Source organism: Zeugodacus cucurbitae, chromosome 3 (genome assembly GCF_028554725.1).
Source record: "Zeugodacus cucurbitae isolate PBARC_wt_2022May chromosome 3, idZeuCucr1.2, whole genome shotgun sequence".
NCBI classification, from domain to species: Eukaryota; Metazoa; Arthropoda; class Insecta; order Diptera; family Tephritidae; genus Zeugodacus; species Zeugodacus cucurbitae.
Genome location: NC_071668.1, coordinates 14,408,101 through 14,431,818, shown reverse-complemented (window position 1 = coordinate 14,431,818; position 23,718 = coordinate 14,408,101). Strand labels below are relative to the sequence as shown.

The following is a 23,718-nucleotide window of genomic DNA, read 5'->3' as shown; positions in this document are numbered from 1 at the left end:
GAAGATACATACATCCTTTTGAAGCTGAACTAAACAAACTTCGGTAGAGTTCGTTTGAAAGTAACGTTTAATAAAAACGCTTTAAGCAAGAAACTAAGAGCTCAGTGAAGTATCTTGAGAAGTTAAGCAACATATCGTAAAATGTATTTCGGAAGAAAGCGCTAGGTGATTCTTCATTTACATAAGACTACTTTAATATTTTCAAAATGGGTTTTAAAAGAATTAATTAACATAGAACTCTACGAATATATGAAGTTTAGAAACTCACAACGTAGACTGCAGAATATAATACATATATCACGTATTACTACTGCAGACTTTTCAGCTCCGAAACATGCCGATGTTGGTTGGGCACTAACCGAATGCTTCGTTTATCTAACATAGGCCGATTATCTAACGAACTAAAGGACATGGACTTTGGTCCGATACTTGAAGTATAGAATGTATACTTGACACGAGTTTGATAGGAAAATAGCATATGTTATCTGAGCACCACCTTACAGTTAGATGTTAATAAAGAGGAACTTTACATACCTCTGAAGCTCGATGGAAGCAATCAATGATTTACTCAACCAGCAGAGAAACGTGGTCTGAATGGAATAAGAGCCAAACATGCCGACTATTGAAATTTAAAAGGAATGACATAAGAATCCCAGTGGGGTGTTAACAGGTCTGATTGAGAGACACACCAGCAGACTGGGGATACCGTTAAATGATTACTGTAGAAGCTGCCAAGAAGTAGTAAAACAAGAAACTATAACACACCTTCTATGCGGATGTACGGCTCTGTATAGAGAAGGAATCGCAACTATCAAACGCGGTTTCCTCGATGATGTGGCGAAAGTTGCACATATCAAACTATGCGAATTATTTCATTTTATCAAGACTACAGGGTGGTTCAAAAAAGGCGTAATAACCTTGATAGGAAAATTCGTGATAAGTGTGAGATTTCCCCAAATGACTGCAAAAAATTAAACAGTATCTACAGAGGCATAGCAAGAATCTAGACTCAATCGTTAAGAAAGAACAGAGTTGAAGCCGAGAACTAAATTCGCCGACAGTAAGTAAAGTAAAAATGTGTCATGCTGTACATATCAAAAATAATCGAATTGGTTTTACAAAATGAATTAGTAAACAGCAAGATTGGTCAGAAAACATTATTCTTTACTACATTTAAGTCTTGTCTGAGCTGATTATCTTCGTCAATTCATTCTCTTATACTAAATCGATTTCGTAGCAGATATACTAACAGGGTATCACCTAAACTGTCGCAATAGATCTTGGAGATGAGTTCAGAACTAAGTCTATTTTAAAGCACGTATATATCGGCCCCTTGCTCAAAGATATCCATCTTTTTTTTTAATATTCTACCATGAAAAATCCCCAGACTCTCATCTCACATCATTCTAAGAAATCTGCGAAACATTACTCACAACCATTCGGTTGGAAAACCAACCAGTAAGCACTCATTTTGTATGCAGCAACAGACGCCAGACTTGAAAATGAAACTTCAAAATTGTAGCGACACTAAATTGTGGTAAAAGTTATAGAAATAACCGGCGCGATGGCTGGTGCGACAGTGAAACATGTAAAGTCATGGGCGAACTACTACGCTTGGAAACACTTGTGTGTGCACTTGAATGAATGTAACTAACGGTACTTGAATTTATAACCACATTTACACTTTTATGCGTATTTTATATGTGTGCACCCATTTCAGCAAGTTTTAAGTTGGTCCACAACACCAACAACTACAACTCTCTTCATACACTGTCCACCAAAAAATTTTAGCGGCGTCAGTGTCTACGCATTGTCGTCGGGGTCACTGTCATGTCCAGCGTGGGGACACTCAGAAAAAAAAAATCAATTTAATTTCACTTACATGTCTCTGAAGACAGTACAAGTGAAGCTAATGGTAGAGCAAGGGCGAAGTCGCTGCGCATCAATAATATAAAACTAAAAGCAACACATTAGCCGCCGCCGCCGCGGGGTGAAAATACACCCAAAGAAAGTATACACAGTGTCCGGCGGCGCTAACACATGAAGAACAGCAAGTCATCTTATTGTCACTCGCCTGCCTGCCGGCTATTCTGTCCAGCTGTACATTTTTAACTTTTTACTCAGCGCTCAGCGGAAGCGAAGGAAAAGTTTTTTCGAGAACTAGAAAGTTGTAGTTGATTTTTTATGGGGGTTCCTTTTTATTTCTTTTCATTTTTTTGTATTCCCCAGTGGTGTCCATTAAAGGTATTTTAACATTTGTACAACATGCGTGTTTCTTTTGAACTGTTAAGGTTACCCATTCCTACTTGAACTGAGTACATATGTTGTGTCACAAGTGACGAAAACACGTTGGTTGAATTTTTATGTCACTTTTTTTTACTTTTCTACTTCATAATAGTACCATGAATAAATATTCTAGAATCAAATTAAATGCCACTATTTCCATAATAATCTATAATAAATCAATTGACGAATAACCTAACCTATAAAACATGTCTTCCCGTTGGATTACTATTTCCTTGGTTGAGAGTTGTTGTTGTTCTAGAACGCAACACTCTAATCAGTCTCTCGCTTCGTCTGGTCTCTTTCGTAGATTTTGAAATGTCATGTGAAGTTTTTTTGTGAAATTGTTCATAAACTCTACATTGTGTGTGACTCTTTGCTATATTTCCAAAAGTCAAGTTTTTCTATATCGGTCTTCGCACCAATTCATCCTTTTGTGCCAAGGCTTCAATGAGCTAAGGGCTCCTATTCGGGTTCGCAAAAATCCACCTAGACTTCTTCCCTATTCTTCTTCAAACAATCCAGAGCCTGAGACTTGATTGTTGTACAAGTATACCCCTCACTTGCCTCTTATATTTCTAATGGGCATTGTTATTATATAGGCATATAATTTCAGAGTAAACACAATTTTTTTTGGAATAATGGTGCGTGTACTTTAGCAAGGACTAAACGAAGTTTGGGGTTCATAGAACTGAAGACTGAGCCGACGTTAACGTCGATGGTACGCACAAATTATTTAGAATATTTTGGGGCCCCCTAATAATAATATAAATCAGCCATATCACCGATAATCATTGTAAAATTGTATAAAGAGACGAATTTTTCTAAGAATGGGCCGCCTAAGTCATATGACTCCATTTATTCAGACTATTTTGGATAAGGAAGCGATGCGTATGGGTCTGGTGTAGAACGAGAACAAGATATTACCTGTCATCAAACAAACAATCAGCGCACTAGGGTCTTGGCTTCTACGTCACTGTTGACGTCTATCTTGAAACCAGTATTAACAGCAATAACAATGTCAGCCTGGAAATCCAACGCAAAATCCTTGGACTAGGTAGGCAACTGAAAAGTAAAGTCCCCTCTCGACGAAACAAAATCAAATTATACAACCGCTTATTATTCCCGTCCATTATGTCGCATTATGCTGCAGAAACGTGGACGATGTCAACATCCTATGAGACGGCACTAGGATTTTTCGAGGGTTTTGCGCAATTTCTCTTAAATATTGGCAACGGCGAATACCGTTGACGATGGAATGATGACGTATAAGTGTTATTCGACGACATTGACTTAATTCAGCGAATAAAAAGACAGCGTCTGCGATGCTTAGGTCATGTTGTCCTTGGACGAAAGCGCTCCAGCTTTGAAAGGGTTCGATGCAGTACCTGCTGGTGGAACCCGAGGAAAAAGAAGATCTCCATTCCGTTGGAAAGATCAGGTGGAGAAGGACCTGGCTGCACTTAGGCTTGCCAATTGGCGCCACACTGCGAGAAGAAAGGACGACTGGTGTTAAAAGGAATGTATTTATATATGCCCGAAGAAGGGAAATGTAGGTAGATATAACTTTCCACGAGCCAGTGAATGATAAATTTTAAATGAATATTGCAGATTTCTATACTAAAGAGACATAAACCGTGGGATGATTTAGAACCGGCAAATTCTAACATTTCTGCAAACGACCTTAACACATGGTAACCCTATATACCAATCGATCGACGAACTGAAAGTTCATATTTGGGTAAGTAAATTAAGTTGAAGCCTGAAACATGAGTTTACTCGGTCTTCAGACCATTAAACTTGCTAGGAAGATGCTAAACTACCCCGAATCAATATTAATACCAGAAAATTGCTGAACATAACCTAAAGTTCTCTAACTATAATCTCCTCATTATTTGTGAACCTAATTCTAACCAACTCGTATCTATACTGAAGATCAGACTTCAACTTTCCAAATGAATTTGAGCAGTTTTTCAAGGTTTGAGATATCAAATATTCGACTAAAATGTTACAAACTTCAGTTTTTGAAACATAAACCAAAAAAAACCTTCAGTGCCTTAGTAATATGATTGAAATTGTACTTAATAAGAAATATATTTTAATCATACGCAAAAAATGAAGTGAAATTAGGTACTTACCATTCAAATCAGTTTTCATACAACTTTAAGTTCACAGCGTATAATCTGAAATTTACAAATAAAAAAGAAAACATTTAAAAATCTTTAAAAAACAATTAAATAAAAAAAATGTTAAGTACTCAAATTAACCACCCACATAACCTACAAAAATAAGTTAGGAAGCGCTTCAGCAAAGCAAATACCATTAAAAATGTAAGCAAAAACATGAAGAACAACAAAAACTGTCAACCAGCAACAAAAATAGAGAAAAACATTCATTAAAAACTTCATTATCTACGAAATTATACGCTTCAAAATTATATTTATCTTCCGAAGACAACAACACACAAGCCGACGCACACAAGCCGTGCAGTACCTGCCGCTATTACGCACTTACCAACAACCCTTTCATCAACACGCCGGTTAAGGGGGGGCTAACCCGCGTCGGTACTTTGCTGACACTTTATCAAATTTATTTGTCTTTTTGTTATGGAAAAAAAGTGGGAAGAAAATTAAGCAGAAAATTATACAGTGAAATGTCAAAATGAGAAAAGCGCGCTGGATGCCTACGCATACAGATTTGCTGCGTCGACTAGGAACTCACGCTGGAATGCCAGCAATCCATTAAGCGCGGAAGGTGGCTGCCACGCCGCAAAAGACGCCAACAATTGTCATCTGTCTCAGCAGAAAATATTTGTTTGCTCAAGATGCCGTACGAAATTTTGAAGTTTGAAATTAAAATTTTCACATCAAGGACATAATTCTATGGCAGCGGAAGTGTCTACCAGAGTGAATAGCTCAACTTGTTGGAGAGAAGGGGTGTGCGTCTGAAGAAAGTGAACGCATCAATAAGCGCCTGAGTAAATGAGTGAGCCACTGTCAGGCTGTCTAATCGTCTGTCTGTTTGACTGGTGGCTACTGCTGAAGACAACCAACTCTCTCTCTCTGTGTATTGGTGTGCTTAATTGTGTGCCTCTTCTTCGTACTTTTACCCGGCCACCACACGCACACTTCGGCACTTAAATGAGCGCTTAAAAGGTATGAAAAGAGTTAAGTGTTGTTGCTGCAGTTGTTGTTGTTGGCGTTGTTCCTTTTGTGTCAATTGCTGACGTTGGTGATGGAAATTAAGATGAAAGTTGCTTTTGCCACAGCTTTTGCCTCTATCTGTGTGTGTGCGTGCCCTTGGTCTTCTTCTTTACTGAAACACTTACTGCCAACACGTTCGTAGGGAAATTAAAAGCGTTAAAGGTTGGATAAGCTAGAATAAAAGCGACAAAGTTAAGATGTCGCCGGCGATAAGTGTGTGTGTGTATGGATGTAGGAATGCCATTTGAATTGGAAAAAGTGCTGATGTTGACGGATTTTAAGGGGTGTTGAAGTGGATGGAAGGTTGAAGAAGCTATGATGATTATACTTTGATAATGATTATGGTTTTGAGATTTAAAAAAGGTTCGCAGATTCTTATAACTGTACATCTGTATGTGTGTACATATAAGAACTAAAAATGAGATTTTATATATGGGAGTATAAAATCGAATCTAATAAAAAATTGCAAAAATAACAATAGCTTAAGAAGATTTCTATCTGGATGGTTTCATCTCTCCGTTTTGCAATTTGGCGCTATTTGGAAACTCCATGTGCTGCCAGGTCAATTTCCACTTGGTCTTACCAACGGAGTGGAGGACGTCTTCTTCCGCGGATTCCTCCAGCGAGTACAGCGTCGCACACTTTCAAAGCTGGAGAGTTTTCATACATCCATCCATCGTCCCCGCTTCTGCGCCATACATCAAGACGGGAATAATGAGCGACTTGTAGAGGAGGATGGAGTCATGTGTAGAAGTTCACGTAGGTGAGGAAAGTTTCTGACTACCATTCACTTGGGAGTGGCCTGGAACGATTCTTTTGCATTTGACTCAAGCAGCTCATGACTTCCGGTTTTAGACAGAGTATCTTCTCGGAAGCCAACAGACATCCGTTTGGAGGCGAGTTAAAGTGAGAAGGCAACTGCGGTTGTGCATAGGTTTTGGTACCCACCAGATAAAAAAAAAACCTCCCCAATGGAAGTTATAGAGATCTTACCTCCTACAAAAACGGAACCCAAACTTTTATTAACATCAGTTCTACCCTGATTTGAACATCGAAGTATCATAAAATTGCTGGAGTTTCAACTACCCAGAAAAATAAGAGAAAAAAGATAGGGAAGATATAGGTTCGGTATTCACCGAAGAGACAAAGAAAGAATACCGCACAATCAATCATTAAGTTTTTGCTTTCACTGAAACTAGCTTTAATAAATCTCAGATTAGCCCTGTTTTAACAGAGAGAAAATGTTCCCGATTTCATCAAACCATTTCTATGTTTTAAACTACCCAAAACAGTTAGAAGCTCCCGGAACGACTTTTTTCATATTTTCTCGATACAGACTCAACCTACAGAGAGGATAGGGAAAGAGAGAGAGAGACAGAAATAGAGCGAAAGAGAGAAACAGAGACAGAGAGAGCGATATATAGAGAGAGATAGGACGTTAAAAAAAAACAAGTAAGGAAGGGCTAAGTATTTATTTATTAAACTTTATTTATATTATATAATATACAAATTGACACACATATTCGTCATATATATTGTAAAAAGTCCATTGAAAGTTGGAAACCCGAATATTAGGTTAGAAGCCTTAAAATTATTTTATTTTTTTTTATTAAAATTATAATTCCGATTACGGCGATTTTTAGAATGGGGCTGCCACACTATAAATGCAGTATTTATGCAAAGTTCTGCACCGATATCTTCACTAGTGTTTACTTTATATATTGTAATGTAAACGATTCAGATCGTCTTCAAAGTTCTGGTATATAGGAAGTAGGCGTGGTTGTGAAGCGATTTGGCCTATTTTCACAACATATCATTGGGATGTAAGGAAACTATTATAAACCAAGTTTCATTGAAATCGGTCGAGTAGTTCCTGAGATATTTTACATTTTGTAAAAAAATCTGAGTGCAGCGTCCATCTGCCATTTCTTATGTGAAATTTAGTGTTTCTGACTTTTTCGTTAGTGAGTTAACCCACTTTAAGTAATTGCAACCTAACCTTTGTATGGGAGGTGGGCGTGTTTATTATCCGATTTCTTTCATTTTTGGATTGTATTAAGAAGTGGCTGAAAAAAACGACTGTAGAAAGTTTGGTTTATATAGCTCTATTGGTTTCCGAGATATGTACAAAAAACCAATTTGGGGGCGGGGCCCCCAACGGACGGACGGGCGGACGGACAGACAGACATTCGCATTTTGACTCGCCTCGTCGCCCTGATCACTTTGGTAGCAACTTTGTTGCGAGAGTATAAAAAATAGGTATTAGGACTCAATCAGTTCAATACCAAAGAACTCAGAACCAAAAGCTTTAGACTTTAAATCAGTTAGAAAATGTTCATATATTCAATCAATTGAGAAAATCGGGACAAATTAAATATCTTGGATTCGAATATATTCTGATTATACAATAATTTATATTTAGTTCTTGAGTACATAATTCATAAGAGCAAATAATATCCCAAGTGGTCCGATAAATAAAGAATTGTAAAGTAACTTGTCTTACGATAATGATAATGAAATGAAACAGAAGTATATCAAAATTCACTGTTATATAACTTATTTTGCACTCCTCCATGGCTCTTGACCCACAACTTTCCACCAAACCCTTTCTAATTTTTCCCCGTATTCTTTATAGAGATAGACGAGTATATCTCTCCAGTTACATATTTGAAGTTCGTCCATCATTCATTCATTTCACTTGACTTCCGGTTACTTTTTCAACTTCTTACACGAACTCGCATTCGCACTATTACTCTCTTCACGTGCAAAATCATCGATTTTTTATGCTTAAGAAGATTCTCAAGGTATTATATAGTTAAAAGTACATACAAATATATATAAATAAGTATGTGAATGCAAAAGTGTGGGTTTACTCATGACAGCGCATTTTTACTCCCATACGCGATTTAACACACGTGTGTGCGCTGCTTCTATTATTGAAGGAAAAAAATCTATAAAAATGCACTTAGAACAGGTGTTAGTGCTGAGGTTGCTAGCGCTTCACAGCAATCGACCCAGTGAATGTCTGGTCGGCGGGTCAGCGACGCTGCTTGACCACCAATTCAACGCCCAATTCTGACACACACTTCCAAACATCCTCACACACACACATCTGACACACACTTCCATACATCCAAATATACACACATAACTATACAGTTAGACGTATGTATGAGTAAACCACATACACTTAAGCTGCTTTCACCTCTACGAAAGCTTTCACCCAAACTCTGCGAGTACTTAAGTGTTCACGATTTTTTCCATTTCACAATTTATATTTTTTTACTCCCCCTCCCCACCTCGTTTTGAAATGGGCTTTTTATAATGCCTGCACTTTTTCTTTCTTATACACTTACGTTGTTATTGTTGTTTTTGTTAGCTTTTTTTAAGCATTCATTTGCTTTATCAGTTCGATTCAGCCAACACACGTGTACACACATACATTTGTGAATATATTTTTTATAAAATTTCCTTTCAAGTCCGTTATTTTTTATATTCCTTTTAGCTTTATCTTTCTCCTCTTTTCATTTGTAATTTTTCACATTTTTATTGCCACAAGCGGCAGCGATTGCAGAAGTGTATACATACAAACAAATTTATATAGAAATTTGTGCGTTTTCTTCTGCCTCTTCTCTCGAAATTAAGCTTTGGACATTTTGAGGTTAGGTGAAGGCATTGTAGCAGGTACTACAACATATTAGCGGAGTCTATGCGGTTGAAAAAATTAATTTCATCCTTTCTATTTCCGTTCGAGGTTTGGCTTTAGACATACATAGTACGTTCGGACATTATAGATATTCAGAAAGAAGAAAGAGTAAGCTACCCAATGCAACAATCTGAAAAACACGACTGCTTGAGGTTACAATTGATATCGTTACAATAAATTATATAAAATAAAATCGATATTAATCGATATTTTTTAATAAATGTCGATAAAACCCGAAACGATATGAATCTAGATTAAAATTAAATCACACTACATTTTTCCTTGCTCTCTTTTAAAGTTAAATTGAGCTTAGGTTGTTATTAAATCACATTTAATCTAATAACCTTTTCACACAGGAGCTAATTGAGCAATTAACCAGCCTTTTCTCGATTAAAACGCTGATTAAGATCGATTTACCATACAAAATACTAATTTACATTTATTTTTAATTGCACTTTAATCGACTTGAAGATGAAATGCAACTCTGCGACAAAGACCTATTTGTAATAATATATACTTACCAACTTCTTATGAAAAGCAAAAACAAAACAACAGCTGATCGGTTATCGAGTACCCGTCAGTTTAAAGGCCAAGAACTGTTTTCTCAATCAAAATTTTAATTGATCAATTAATTTCGCTGTGTGAAAAGGCTATAACTTAGATTAGAATTAATTAGTTAATTGACTTATCGTATTATAGTAAATGAAATCCATTTGATTAAATTGAAACTAGTCGAGATTGCAGACGATATAGACTCAAATTTAAATTGAATTAAATTCAATTCGATTAAGGGAGGGGTCTGGGTTTTCACTTTCGAAAAATCGATTCTTTTTTGGTTTATCTTATTGTTTAACATTTCAAGAATATGTCCTCAAAATTTTAATCCAATCTAAGAAATATTCTTGAAGTTATTGTTTAATTAGTCTCGGGCCTTTAAAATGGCGGAAATTTTAGTCGAAAATAGCGGTTCACACTTTAGATGGCCGCCAAAGATTTTTAAATAAAAAAAATAATAATCAGAGAACGTTGGGGAGAAAATTTGTTTAAAATTTAACTAAATAGTTATGGTTTTTCATTTTCGGATAATTTCCGGCCGAGTTACAGTGAACACCGCAAATTGTTTTTTTTTTTCAAGACGTCCTAGGGGAAGCTCTGTCACGGGCTAATGGATTAATATTTTTGCATGAAAAATTTACAAAACATAGTCAAAACTATGCTCAATAATGTATAGAAGGTTTGAATAAAATTGCCTAATCGATATTTGAGATAAAAAATCACAAAAAAAGTGTTTTTTTGCGCTGAAACCCAGACCCCTCCCTTAAGAACTGGGGGATTATATTGAAGATTGGATTAATCATTGGGGGTTTATATTGAAGATTAAAGACTTAATTCAACTTAATCGACTAATTGATGATTAAAGACTTAATTTAATGGCACTAATATTGATAAGTACTCAAATTAGATAGGATTAAGCAACTTTCAACTGAAAGTTTTTGCAAATACTAAATTCACAGTTTAAAAATAATCATATTTAAAATCCATGAAATTAATAGTAAATTATTTCGATTTAATAAGATTCAATTAAGTCAATTAAAAAAATAAATTACTTGACTTTGACTTTGACACTTAAAACTGAATGACTTTAATGTTTACTGACCGATTGAATCGGGAAAAATGTATTGGAAACGACAAAGTTGGTGAAAATCGAAATCAGTGTTATCGTTATAACTGCTCCAAAATGGTTTCAAAAAGTCTTTAGACGGCATATCACACGAATCAAAATATTAGACCCTTACAAAATAAATTATATTGGTTACCCATCAAGATCTACAAATTTGATCATCCTTGACCTCTTTTTACGGGATTATTTGAAGAGAAAAGTTAAGACAAGAATTTTATTAGGTCTACAACTTTGCTTCCGCTGTTTTCCAATAGATGTATCTAGGGTCAAGCACTGGTCGATTAAATCGATTAAATCGTTTTATATCGATCTTGAACATTTGTGTCAACATTTACCCAACAAAATATTTGTAGAGATCTGATTGCATCCCAAACTTATTCTCAACTGAAAATGTCACTTTTTAAGCCGAATTCTTGACATTTGCGGGAAATTTTGCTTTTCTTTTTTAATTCCAAGAAAAGTGCGGCTGAGGCTCATATCGAATGCTTTCTGATACGTACGGTGAGGCTGTCCTAAGTGAAAGAACATTTCGCGCATGGTTTCAACGTTTAAAGAATGAAGTCGAAGACCGGCTTGTTGGTGGAAGGGAGATGATTTTCGAAGATGCTGAATTGGAAGCATTACTCGACTAAACCACCACAGGAGATCGATTCCGAACGTAATTGATGCGTTTGAGTCGAGCACTAATAGAAAAACGGCAACAGTACGAGGAAAGACACGATAAAGTCATTCTCCAGCATGACAATGCTCTACCTCACGTCGCAAAAGTGGTCAAAAAATATTTGGAGACGCTGAAATGGGAGATCTTTCCCCACCCGCCGTATTCTTCAGACGTTGACCATCAAATGAAAGACCAAAGACCATCAAATGAAAGATATACAAAAAACATATAATTTCTTCTGACTGAAAAAAACAGTTCCAGACATGAAGAAATATGTCTGATAAAGTACAGAGTGGACCAAGAGTAACTCAATATAGAGAGAACTGTTATTAAAAACTTATTATTTAAGGTATCTCACCAATATAGCGCTCAATTTTCAAGTGTACCTTATTTTTTTAAAGGATCTAGAGGAAGGGAAAATCAATTACTTTTCGCTATATTAGAACAAAATAATAGATTTCCTACTGTGATGGCATGATATTTTATTGCTTTACTCTCAACCTTCTTTCTACTTCGATATGTCTACATTTTTATATCAGAATAATCTCGCGGGCAAACTTTGAACGCTCTTTGTTTGTATGAGCAATTTTTTATAAATTTCACCAAGCACTTTTACATTACACAAATACTTTTACATATATAAATATAAATACATATAAAGGTATAGGCACCCGTATATACACACTCGTCCTTCGGCCAGTCTCAAAGCGCCTTCGCTTATTTTTCAATTCGCTCAGGTGGACAAAGTACATTTTTTTTCGCTCATATATAACGGCATATATTTATAATAATGAAGTTGGTGCTTATAACGGCATTTATATATAAGAATGTCTGCTCGTGTGTGTGTACTTAACAATCGCTCAAGGCATTGCGATATGGTCTATAATTTATTTTCAGCTGACCACTGTTGGACATCTGTCTTAAGTGCCCTGGAGACGATCAAATAATTGCGTCAAACAGTGCATATGTGTTAGTGATGTTCAATCGTGTGTTGCCCGCAAACGTTCAAATGAACACGTCAAACATCAGTTTAGTTTTGAGCTCGTAACGAACGGTCATCATGTCATCGTCGGATGATGATGATCTATTAATGGCATGTGCTGCAATTCTTATGAAAAAAAATTTCTCCATTTTTGTATTATTTTATATTATTTAGTTTAATTTATTATATTTGATTTTACTTTACTTTATTTTGTTATTTTAATTTATTTTTATTGTATTTATTTTATTTTATTTTATTTTATTTTATTTTATTTTATTTTATTTTATTTTATTTTATTTTATTTTATTTTATTTTATTTTATTTTATTTTATTTTATTTTATTTTATTTTATTTTATTTTATTTTATTTTATTTTATTTTATTTTATTTTATTTTATTTCATTTTATTTCATTTCATTTCATTTCATTTCATTTCATTTTATTTTATTTTATTTTATGTATTTATTTTATTTTATTTTATTTTATTTAATTTATTTATTTTTAATTTATTTAATTTAATTTAATTTTATTTTATTTATTTTATTTTTTTTTTAATTTTACCTTATTTTATTTTATTTTATTTTTTGTTTTAATTTTATTTTATTATTTTATTTTTTTTTTATTTTATTTTTTTTTATTTATTTTTTTTTTTATTTTAACTTATTTTATTTTTTTTAATTTAATTTAATTTAATTTATTTATTTTATTTTATTTTATTTTTTCCGCTTCGCTTTACTTCACTTTTCTATGTCCTCTCAGCTTGAAATCTTCCCTGCAAATGAGCTCATGCTTGTCAAACATGAGTGGAGACGATCAAATTATCGTCCGTCAAATAGAAATATCAAAAATTTTTGATTTTCATCAAACAGAGCCGACAACAGGTCGGTGTAGCGTACGTGTAGCCGACGAGAGCCGACGACACCAACACACTTAAAGTGTTTGACGCAATTATTTGATCGTCTCCAAGGCACTTTAGTGGATTTGCACCTTTCTCAAAGCGGCAAGTGTGCTGTAGAGCCTCAGGCAAAGCAAAAAGAAAGGGTTGGTGATTTATTTAATTTCTTTTTTTTTTTGTTTTTTGCTTAGACTTCTATTTTTTTGCGGTCTCCTTTTGCAGAAGTTCCAAGTGTATTTATCATTTAAATAGCGGTAATTTTTTTGCAGGTAATGTTATGCCGTATATTTGTATAAGGAAGTATGCGTGCCGTTTTTAATTTCTAGATATATGAAATTGTTTCTGTATTCGTGAGAGTGCCCTTGTATATAAAATTCATAAATCCGCCATTTTCTGCGCGTCGTCTAAATATGAAACTGCCTTCGTTTGATAATCGTTAAGATAACTGAGACACCCTCATAATGCTTATGAAATTACATAACCGCAAAAATATTACCGCTACTCCTTTTACATAACCTCAAAAGCAGCAGTTTTCAACCAATCATACAACGTTGCCACGCCTTACGTTTGCGCAAGCGAGCTCAGTCATAACGGGTATAACGGAATATGCTATCATAATCCATAACATTTTTATATTTCACTCATATACAAGAAAAACAAATGAAATTCATAACACAGCACACGCACACCATTGTAATATACATAAAATCCACCACTCACCCACATTTTCCCCACACCACTTTCGTATGCATGTCCTCCCCCATCCACAACACGAGCACAAAGTTTGTTCTGTTATGATTTCATATTACAACCCACAATCAGAGCGCAACAACAAAACAAAAAACGTCAATATTAACAACAATACAGCGAAAGCACCGTAATAACGGCACCAGATAACACACACGACAGGCGAAAGCAATCGTGCAAACGTGCAGCAACCCTCGAAGTTTCCTTTGGGATTATGGGTGGGTGGCAAGTCAACATAGAGAGAGGGGGAGTTGAGGGGGTATCATAGTGAGCACCCACAGTTCAACGCAGAGAAAATATAAATTCAGGAAAACTACCCTCATGAGCTCACAGATATGCTACATTTATATGTATATTTTCCAACAACAACACTAGCGACTAAGCAATAAACGTGAGTCAAACGTAGAAAAATGTCAATAACAACAAAAGCTAAACGAAGGCAAAGGCGAGACGGCACCCAATTATAATGGCATAAATGTGCTGGCAGGAAGGCAGCGGACAGGCGAGTGGGTAGGGGGTGCACGACGAGTGTAATGCGATATGTGGGTGGGGTGTAGCAGCGGAAGGATGCGGAGAGAAATGAAAACGGATAGATATGAGCTGAATTTTATATTTCACTGCCAGTTATTTTTATATATATTCTATATATTTATGTTTGTATGCATTTGTCTATATAGATTGTATATACATATGTAGATGTGCTTATAAGTATTTCCGTCACAACGAGCGTGTGTAGCATTAGAGGCAATTATTTTGTTGCAATTAAAAGAGTTTTTACTCTGTTAATAAGGCAAATTTTCAGAGTGTCAGTTTACAATAAAGACAAGTCTTCCTAATTTAATCTGGATCGGAATAAAGATTAATATATCAGTTGGAAGGTCTTATGTATTAGTAAAAGTAGGAAAATTATGATATATGAAGAACAAAATCGCTAACGTTTTAGAGATAATAAATTTTCGAATGTGGAAGGAACAACTAATTCGTATATACCAACCATATGAAAGGAACTCAAGCTGGATATTGGATTCCACCATTATAATTACAGTAAAAGCTCTTTATTAGCGGGGTATATGTTCCATAAAGATGCCGCGAATACAGAAATCGTGAATACGGGATGGTAATTTGTATGGGATTATAGGGGATATGTTCCTAGGTGACAAAAAAAAAAAACAAATAGGTATATAAAACAAGTAAGGAAATGCTAAGTTCGGGTGCAACCGAACATTTTATACTCTCGCAATTTATTGAAGAAATTTTATTAAGATAACATACAAATTAACCAATAAATTCGGCATAAAGTTTAATAGAATAACGAAAATCATCATATACAGTATATAGGCTGAGGTAATTCCTGAACCGATTCATACATTTTCACCAGCAAAGTACACTATATCCTATACGCTCAATTATCTCACATAATAACCAATACATATATGCGGAATAAAACCCACCGTATTTTTGAAAAACCTATAATTAGATATATGGGGGCTAGGATATGTTATGACCCGATTTTAATAATTTTTGGAACAGAGACACACTTTTAGAAGAAAACATTTTCCTGTGAATTACATTAAATTATCTACGAGATTTGCCCATATTTTCGGTTAGAATTTACCCTTAGGCGCTGAGTTCAATATGATCAATATCTGGGGCCTTGAAAAGTTATAGTCCGTTTTCGACAATTTTTACACAAGTGAAGCCAGAGATGATATGCACTATTTGTGTAAAGTTTTATTCCGCTATCTTCATTGGTTCCTTATGTTTCTATTATAAAGTGAAGGAATAAGATGGAATTCAAAATTGAGTTATAAGGAATGTAGTCGTGGTTGTAAACCGATTTCGCCCATTTTTTATACGTGTTATCAGGGTGTCAAGAAAATATTATATACCGAATTTCATTGAAATCTGTCGAGTAGTTCCTGAGATATGGTTTTTGACCCATAAGTGGACGATGCCTCGCCCATTTTCCATTTTGTAAAAAAATCTGAGTGCGACTTCCTTCTGCTATTTCTTCTGTAAAATTTAATGTTTCTGACGTTTTTCCTTAGTGAGTTAACCCACTTTTAGCCATTTTCAACCTAACCTTTGTATGGGAGGTGGGCGTGGTTATTATCCGATTTCAACTAATTTCATGGTGTGTGGTGGGGTACGTAAGAGAACCGACTGCAGAAAGTTTAGTTTATATAGCTTTATTAGTTTGCAAGTTAAATACAAATAACCGATTTGTGGGCGGGGCCACGCCCACTTCTATAAAAAAATAAATCCAAATATGCCCCCTCCTAGTGCGATCCTTTATTCCAAATTTTACTTTTATATCTTCATTTATGGCTTAGTTATGACACTTTATGTGTTTTTGGTTTTCGCCATTTTGTGGGCGTGGCAATGGTCCGATTCTGCCCATTTTCGAAAGCAACCCTCTCACGGTCCCAAGGAATATTTGTGCCAAGTTTCGTCAAGATATCTTAATTTTTACTCAAGTTATAGCTTGCACAGACGGACAGACATCCGGATTTGAACTCCACTGTTCACCCTGATCACTTTGGTATATATGACTCCATATCTCACTCTTTTAGTTTTAGGTGTTACAAACAACCGTTATGTGAACAAAACTATAATACCCTCTTAGCAACTTTTGTTGCGAGAGTATAAAAATAATTTAATTGAAGTTTTTGAACATTTTACCTAATTATCTTAAGGCTTGGGCAATGATTTGAAGAATTTTGTAATTTTTTCTTGCTTAGCAGTTTTCAAAAGTTCCTTCAATTCAGACTGATACACAGCAGTCGCATTAGCAATTTGTCTCTTAAAAATTAGACTTCGTTCCATAGACGGATCAATGTTCATAAAGAAATCGCAGAGCTCATTTGCCATTCTTAAACCTTCACTCAGATTTTTCAAATTGAATGTCACGTTTCCAGTGCTTGTTGAAGCCTCTTCTTCAATAGGTTGTGTTCAGTTCCATGTGAGCCCTCTTCTATATGGAAATATTACCAAAAGTTCAAAAGTATTGCGAAAATGGTGGAATATTTAACATTTTCTTGTAATAAGATCTATTTTACTTTTTTATTAGTCCATTCGACAAGAATATTGGGTGGGATACCTATTGGAATAATTTTATTATTATGTATGTGCTTATTAGATCCGCGAATAAAAAAATTTTTAGTCGCGAATATAGAAATTGGGTTTCATTTTTTTAATCCGCGAATAGTGAAAATGCGAATAAGGGAAGGGCGAATAAGGAGTTTTTACTGTATATAAAATTAACATTAGGAAATAAAAACAGGAAAATAAGTAAAAAAGGATCTGCGGCACTACTCTGAGGAATATCTGTTGACCATAAAAACAGTGAGTGTTAAATTTTTAATCGAATAAAAAGATAGAAATTTGACTAAAACTTTAAGTTTAGATACGAAATGCTTTCGTAGAAACGATACAAGTATATGACAGTCCTTTGGAATGATGTTAATAGAGCACAATATAATCTGTAATTAATTAGTACTTCCTTATATAAATCTGGCATGAAATCATAATTGAACGAGAAAACAAAATAATACCTTGAGCATTAGGTATTTTCCGACAGGAATATGCACAGAAGGATTTTAGTTAGTAAAGTAACAGTGGTTATTCGCCAAAACTTGGAGAGTAGCGAATCGAACAAACAATTCGTATAATACAAATGGGTAAAAGTTGCAAAAGTACAGCGATATATGTACATATACCACATACAATGGCCAGTTGAACTCAAGTGGATAACTTTGTTTTTGCTTTTCAAAGTAACATTTTTTTAACAAAGCTCTAACATAGCGATCTGAGAAGTGGTGAATCGAAGATGACATGAATAAGAATATTCTACACTGTCTTTCAAAGCACGTTTATGCCTTTCGACAGGACTTCTAAATCGAAAATTTAGTTGTTCTAAGTGAACTGCAAATGTCGACCGATGTTTCAATGACTGAATTAACTTTTTATTTTAAAACAAAGTGAACTATATAAATAAGCAAAGATAAGAGAGTTATTAAAAAAAATTTCATGAGAAAAGTGTTTAGTGAATAATTTAGAGGGTTAACATTTCCATAGACAAACGAGCAGACAGCCAATGTCAAATCTAATTTTTTCGTTCTGAATACTTATGACTTATACATATATCCCTTTATATATCGATATTGATTATTTTAAGGAGTTGTTAGCAACCTTTAGATGAACAATATTATTAAAGTGTAGAAAAAGAACCACACTCTGACATAAAAATAGTTAAATATTATAGTACAAGCCTGTCTAAAATTGATTAAATTCTGTGCATACAAATAAAAACGACCGACGCACATAAAATTCACACATCATAAACAAGTCATAAGACAATGCCAATAAAAATCATGTTACGAAAATTTACAATACCCATACTACATGCTTATGAAATGCAGTGAATATTTAGGACCCCCTAGATCAATTTTAAGGCTGACCAGTCAGCATATAAAAACTCGTACTATTGAAGAAAAGAAAGTGTTCGAGTATATGTGTTATGTTTACAAAACAAGAAAAATATTCCAAAAGGCATATATTATATGGATATACATATGTATGTAGTATGTATACAAATATATTTATGTAAACGCATAAGTAATTGTATTTTTCCAAGAAGGTAGTACGCCGTAAGCAAATATAATAACTTTTGTTATGTTTTCTTTTTGCAGCCTTTACAAAATTTAATTTACTTGTCATGAAATGAACAAAGAACATAGCCAAAATGGCCAACGAAAGGATAGACGCAGTAGTCATAATATCTATATGCATTACTCTAAGAGATACATACTTATATGGGGAAAGGTGTTAAAAAATATGTTTGTGAGTTACTGAAGACGTAAATCAAGTCCAAAAGTTATTTAAGAGAGTTTGCTTTGGTAGACAAGATCAGGACTTGAGTGCCTTGAAGCATTCAGTAAGATTTCTAAGTTCCAAAAAAACTGGTATCTTGAGAGTTCCAACATTCATCATGTTAAATGACGAAGAGAGGTGTGTTCCAGACCTTAAATAGTTATAAGAGCAATCCTTATTATATTTTTGTCGATATTTGTTAGGAAACTTTTCGCTTCTTTCCATAAGAAGAGGTCGCAGAAGACATGCTTATCAAAGCAAGATACACAAAACACTGCACTTGACCACCTTACTTAAAAGTCGTTCCCAAGTAAATCGGTTCAACATATGTATACGGAATGGACGAACATTTTTATCAGCTCAAGGTCCGACTAAAAAACTCCATACATCTCCAAAGCCACTTTAGAAATATTTTACGACGGCACAACAACAACATATACGGAATTTCATATGTAAAAGATAGTCTTTAGGCAGTTCTATTATGAGTACACCCGATTCCAAGTCAACGATACTTCTAGAAGATTAACTAAAGAATACTACCCGATGGTTTGGGATTTGTTTTAAATCTTACTGAGATCCCTCAGCTAGCCTTACTTCAACTGTTCTGCAAAAAGCTCTTCGAAGGCCCTTATTTCCTGCAGTGATTTTTTTCTATCTAACTGAATCATCTTCATTACATTAAAATCAAAATGACTTATTATTTAACAACAAATTTTCACTCACTTCATCTCACTGCCTGAAGTAGCTTGAAAACTACACCCAACCGCCATTTTCCTCACTTTTCGCTGCAACTTTTTGTGTGGTGGTTATCAAATTGATTTGATTTCATTTCATTTTTCTCATATTCATTATATATATAGATATCTAGGTATAATGCAAGTATTATAAGCGCCAAGTGAACCAATAACCGGCGACGAGAACGTCTATAGAATTGCGGCCATTAAAATGCGATTGGTCAGAGGAATCTATTGTGGCAAGAATATGGATGAAATGAAGAAAATGATAGCGCAGAAAGCGAAGAATGAGAAAGGTGAAACGCTGAGAGAGTGGGAGCTGCAGCAGAGGTGCACGTGAGCTGGCAGGTGACTTGGAGGAAGCCAAGTGAACTGTATATTGAACTGCTTGGCTATGCTGGTGGCAACCTCATGCAGCTGACGGCCACAGACGACGCTACAACAACAACAGCAGCAATAAAAGTTGGCGGCTGCCAACTAACAAAGGTGTTTCACAATTCTGTTATATTTATAGTGACTATATATTTAACCTGCACCCCCCACTCCGCCCTCTCCCCTCCTGCAAAATCAAATTTTGTATCAACATTAAGTTTCTTTCATTTCAGCGTCTATTGTTAGCGCTTTGCGCGCCTTTATTGCCACTTCAATCACATTTCGAGAACACCAAAGACTGCTTGCTGCCAAAATGTTGCAATGTGTGTTGCATGCAACATTCAAGCATTTTTGGTATTTTCAAAATGAAATTCTCTTATCGATGATTGAAAGATTGCGCGACTGCACAAAGCTTGTGGCTGCTTATGTCTATATACGTGTATGTGGCGGGGTAACAGGCTAACGGTTAGACCATTGGTCACGTAACTTCGACATGTTTGTACTCGTACGAATGTGTGTGGCATGTTTACTTATTTCATATATCAGCTAACATTTCATATGAAAAAAATACAATCGAAAAGATAAAATATATTCGCTTTTATTGTATTCCACCAGAGAAGGTGGGGGGTTTAATGCCACTCACACTCACATAAACAATGAAATGCGATCAATATATCTTTCGTGCCAAACCGACGCATTCATTCAAACAAACAACCCGTTCTTCGCCCAACCCACCCACACAATCACACACAAACCTTCATTTAGCCCCTTCCTGCCAGCTCTCGCTTATATTCTGTCAATATTATTGGTAAGTTGAAATGAAAACTTTTTCCTTATTCACCTTTTTTTGTTGTTGCTGGCATTACTTCCAATTTCATTTTTATCATTTTTCCACACTTTTTATCTTTTTTATTTTGCGCACGTGTGTCTACATAATGTTGTAATGAAAAGCAACAACAACAATGTAAAGAAAATAATGCTTACATTGTGCTTTATGTGCAATATTTCAACGCCCCTCCCCCTAAAGGCAACATTTTAAAACTAACTTGTGGCACTAGATGGTGCTAAGCGCTAAGTAGAAGAACAAAATTATGTTAGCAAATTGACTAAAAAATAGATTCAAAAATCCGAATTATTCTAAAATGATTTGAGGATCACGGCCATACCCTATATAACGGTATAATTCCAGCGGACTAAGACTACAACGGCTTTTTATACTCTCGTGAATGACTACGATGACGAGTGGGTTCGAAATCCGGATGTCTGTCCGTCCGAATTCCATCTACTAGACGCTTAATTCTACCATCTTCTGCGAACAACTGGACCGCTTAAATCAGGCGATCGTCCAGAAGCGTCTATAATTGGCCCACGGGATGGGTGTAGTGTTCCACCAGGACAACGCCAGACCACACACTTCGTTGATAACTCGTCAGAAGCTACCGGAGCTCGGATGGGAGGTTTTATCGCATCCACCATATAGCCCGGACATAGCGCCAAGTGATTACCACCTGTGCCTGTCCATGGCGAACGTCCTTAGTGGTATAAAGTTGAACTCAAAAGAGGCTTGTAAAAAGTGGTTGTCCGAGTTCTGCGTAAATAAGGAGGGGGGCTGCTACGAGGGGGGTATTATGAAATTACAGTCTAGATGGAAACAGATTATCGAACGAAACGGCGCATATTTGAACTAAATGCGATCACTGTAATAGTTTTTATAAAGCATTGAATAAAGTGCAAGAAAGAGAAGGGAGATATTTGACAACCTAATACCACACCTACTATGACGCTATCGCAATTTAATAAAACTAGTGACCTTATTGAGCGAATTCTATTAAAACAATAGTCGAAATCGGACTATAACTATACCAAATATAACGAGATATGTGACCATTTCCAGGTCAGTCGGTTCTAAGTAACCGGAGCGAAATCGGATTTTTATGAGGCCAAGGATTGCCAACATTCCTTAAACGTACAACAACAAGAATGACTGACTTCATACCGAAATATCGGCAAATTTTCGAGGAATATGGTCTAGTCCTAAAAGTTGATAAAACCGGTCCCATAATTCTTCCAGCTCTAATATACCCAAGAAAATATTTATCGGAAATTCGATTTTTACTATATATATATCGATTAGTACGTAAGATATCTTAACTAAATTAAACGAATTAGCTTGGATATACCCTACTTTGATGCCAAACATTAGTCGGTTCAGAATTTTATGATTCCCTTTATTATAGCCGACTTTAGGCCGAATATATCGGTCAATGGTTTGGTAACTTCAGTAAAATGAGATCAAAATATTTTCTTTAACCCTTTTTAGTTTCATTCAGAACAATATGGAATCGGTGCAGATAGATCTCAGTGCCATTTCCCCAAGATCTCCAGTATTTGACGACTATTTTTATGTCTTCAAAACAAATTTTTGGTTATCTTCTAACAAAGAACATAAAACAGTTAATTTCCCTGCGGTACAAATCCAATAACTCAAATTGCAACAACGAAGTTGGCCAAATGAGGGTCCATACATTTAACTTTTTTCTCTTTGTATGTCCATTTACCTGGTTTATTCATAGCTTTTATGACTTGTTCCATTCCTTTTATGCTGTTTCTTGCCTTCTATGTATTTGTCTACATTTGTAGTTCTTCATATTTTATGAGCCTTGCCTTCTTCATCATTCATTTGACTGCTTTCCTTATTCTACAATGTTATAAAATATCCTTTCTCACCCGACTAGGTGTCTCCTCCATAACTTTTAGGTGAAAGCTTGTACCCCTTTATATACTTTTACTGATTTCTAAACCTTTACATATTTATGCTCTCCAAACCCTCTCCTTAATACATTCCCTTCACAATGTCCTTTGTCGGTTATAAAAATATTTCATTCGATTTTTCATTTTCCAAACCCAACGCCACAATTTATATCAGCGCTTACTTTCTCCACTCAATCTCTTTTCTTTCTTTTTATTATAATTTATTTTATTTTTCATTTTGCACTTGCTTGCGGTATCTGCTTACCTACACCGTTGCCAGCTATAAATTTTATGCTTTTTCATTTATCCTTTATGTATTTCTATTCGGAGTGCCATATTTATTTTCTTATTTTCATTTTGTTATATTTTTATTTCCGCCACAACCGCATGGTTTCTCATTTTTCTGTCATCTCATGCACGTTTCAGCACAACCCGACTCCTCTACCAACGTCTCTTCTGTGCGCTCCACAAGTCTTGCTCGCCATTTCATTTCTTATCTGCCATTTGCCATTTTTATTTTATCATTTTATTTATGTATTTCGTATTCTACACCAGAGCTTCATAACTTCGTGCTGACCCCGACTCATATGTAGGTACGAGCCGGTGTGTGTGACTCGCTGTGTGGCTGGTTGGTTGGCTGGCGCTCGGTCCATCCATGCAGGAAGTAAAAATGCGCTGCAGAAAAATCGCCAGGATATTACGTTGTTATATCGGGCGTGCTTTGTATCGGAACGTTGGCATGAAGAAACGTGCGAAAAACGGAATGGATGGGCAACATTAAATGCAGCAAGTTTGTTTGTATTGATTTATGAGCGTGTAAGTATGGATATTC

The 23,718-nt window shown here is 35.3% G+C and overlaps 1 protein-coding gene across 1 annotated transcript in view; it reads right to left on the bottom strand.

Annotated features, from left to right (window-relative positions):
- LOC105216605 (disks large homolog 5) overlaps window positions 1–23,718 on the bottom strand; it is a 264,508-nt gene that overhangs the window by 150,589 nt on the left and 90,201 nt on the right. The window contains exon 8 of the transcript XR_008470603.1: window positions 4,422–4,466. The gene's annotated coding sequence lies outside the window, so the exon portion shown is untranslated. The remainder of the gene's footprint in view (window positions 1–4,421; window positions 4,467–23,718) is intronic.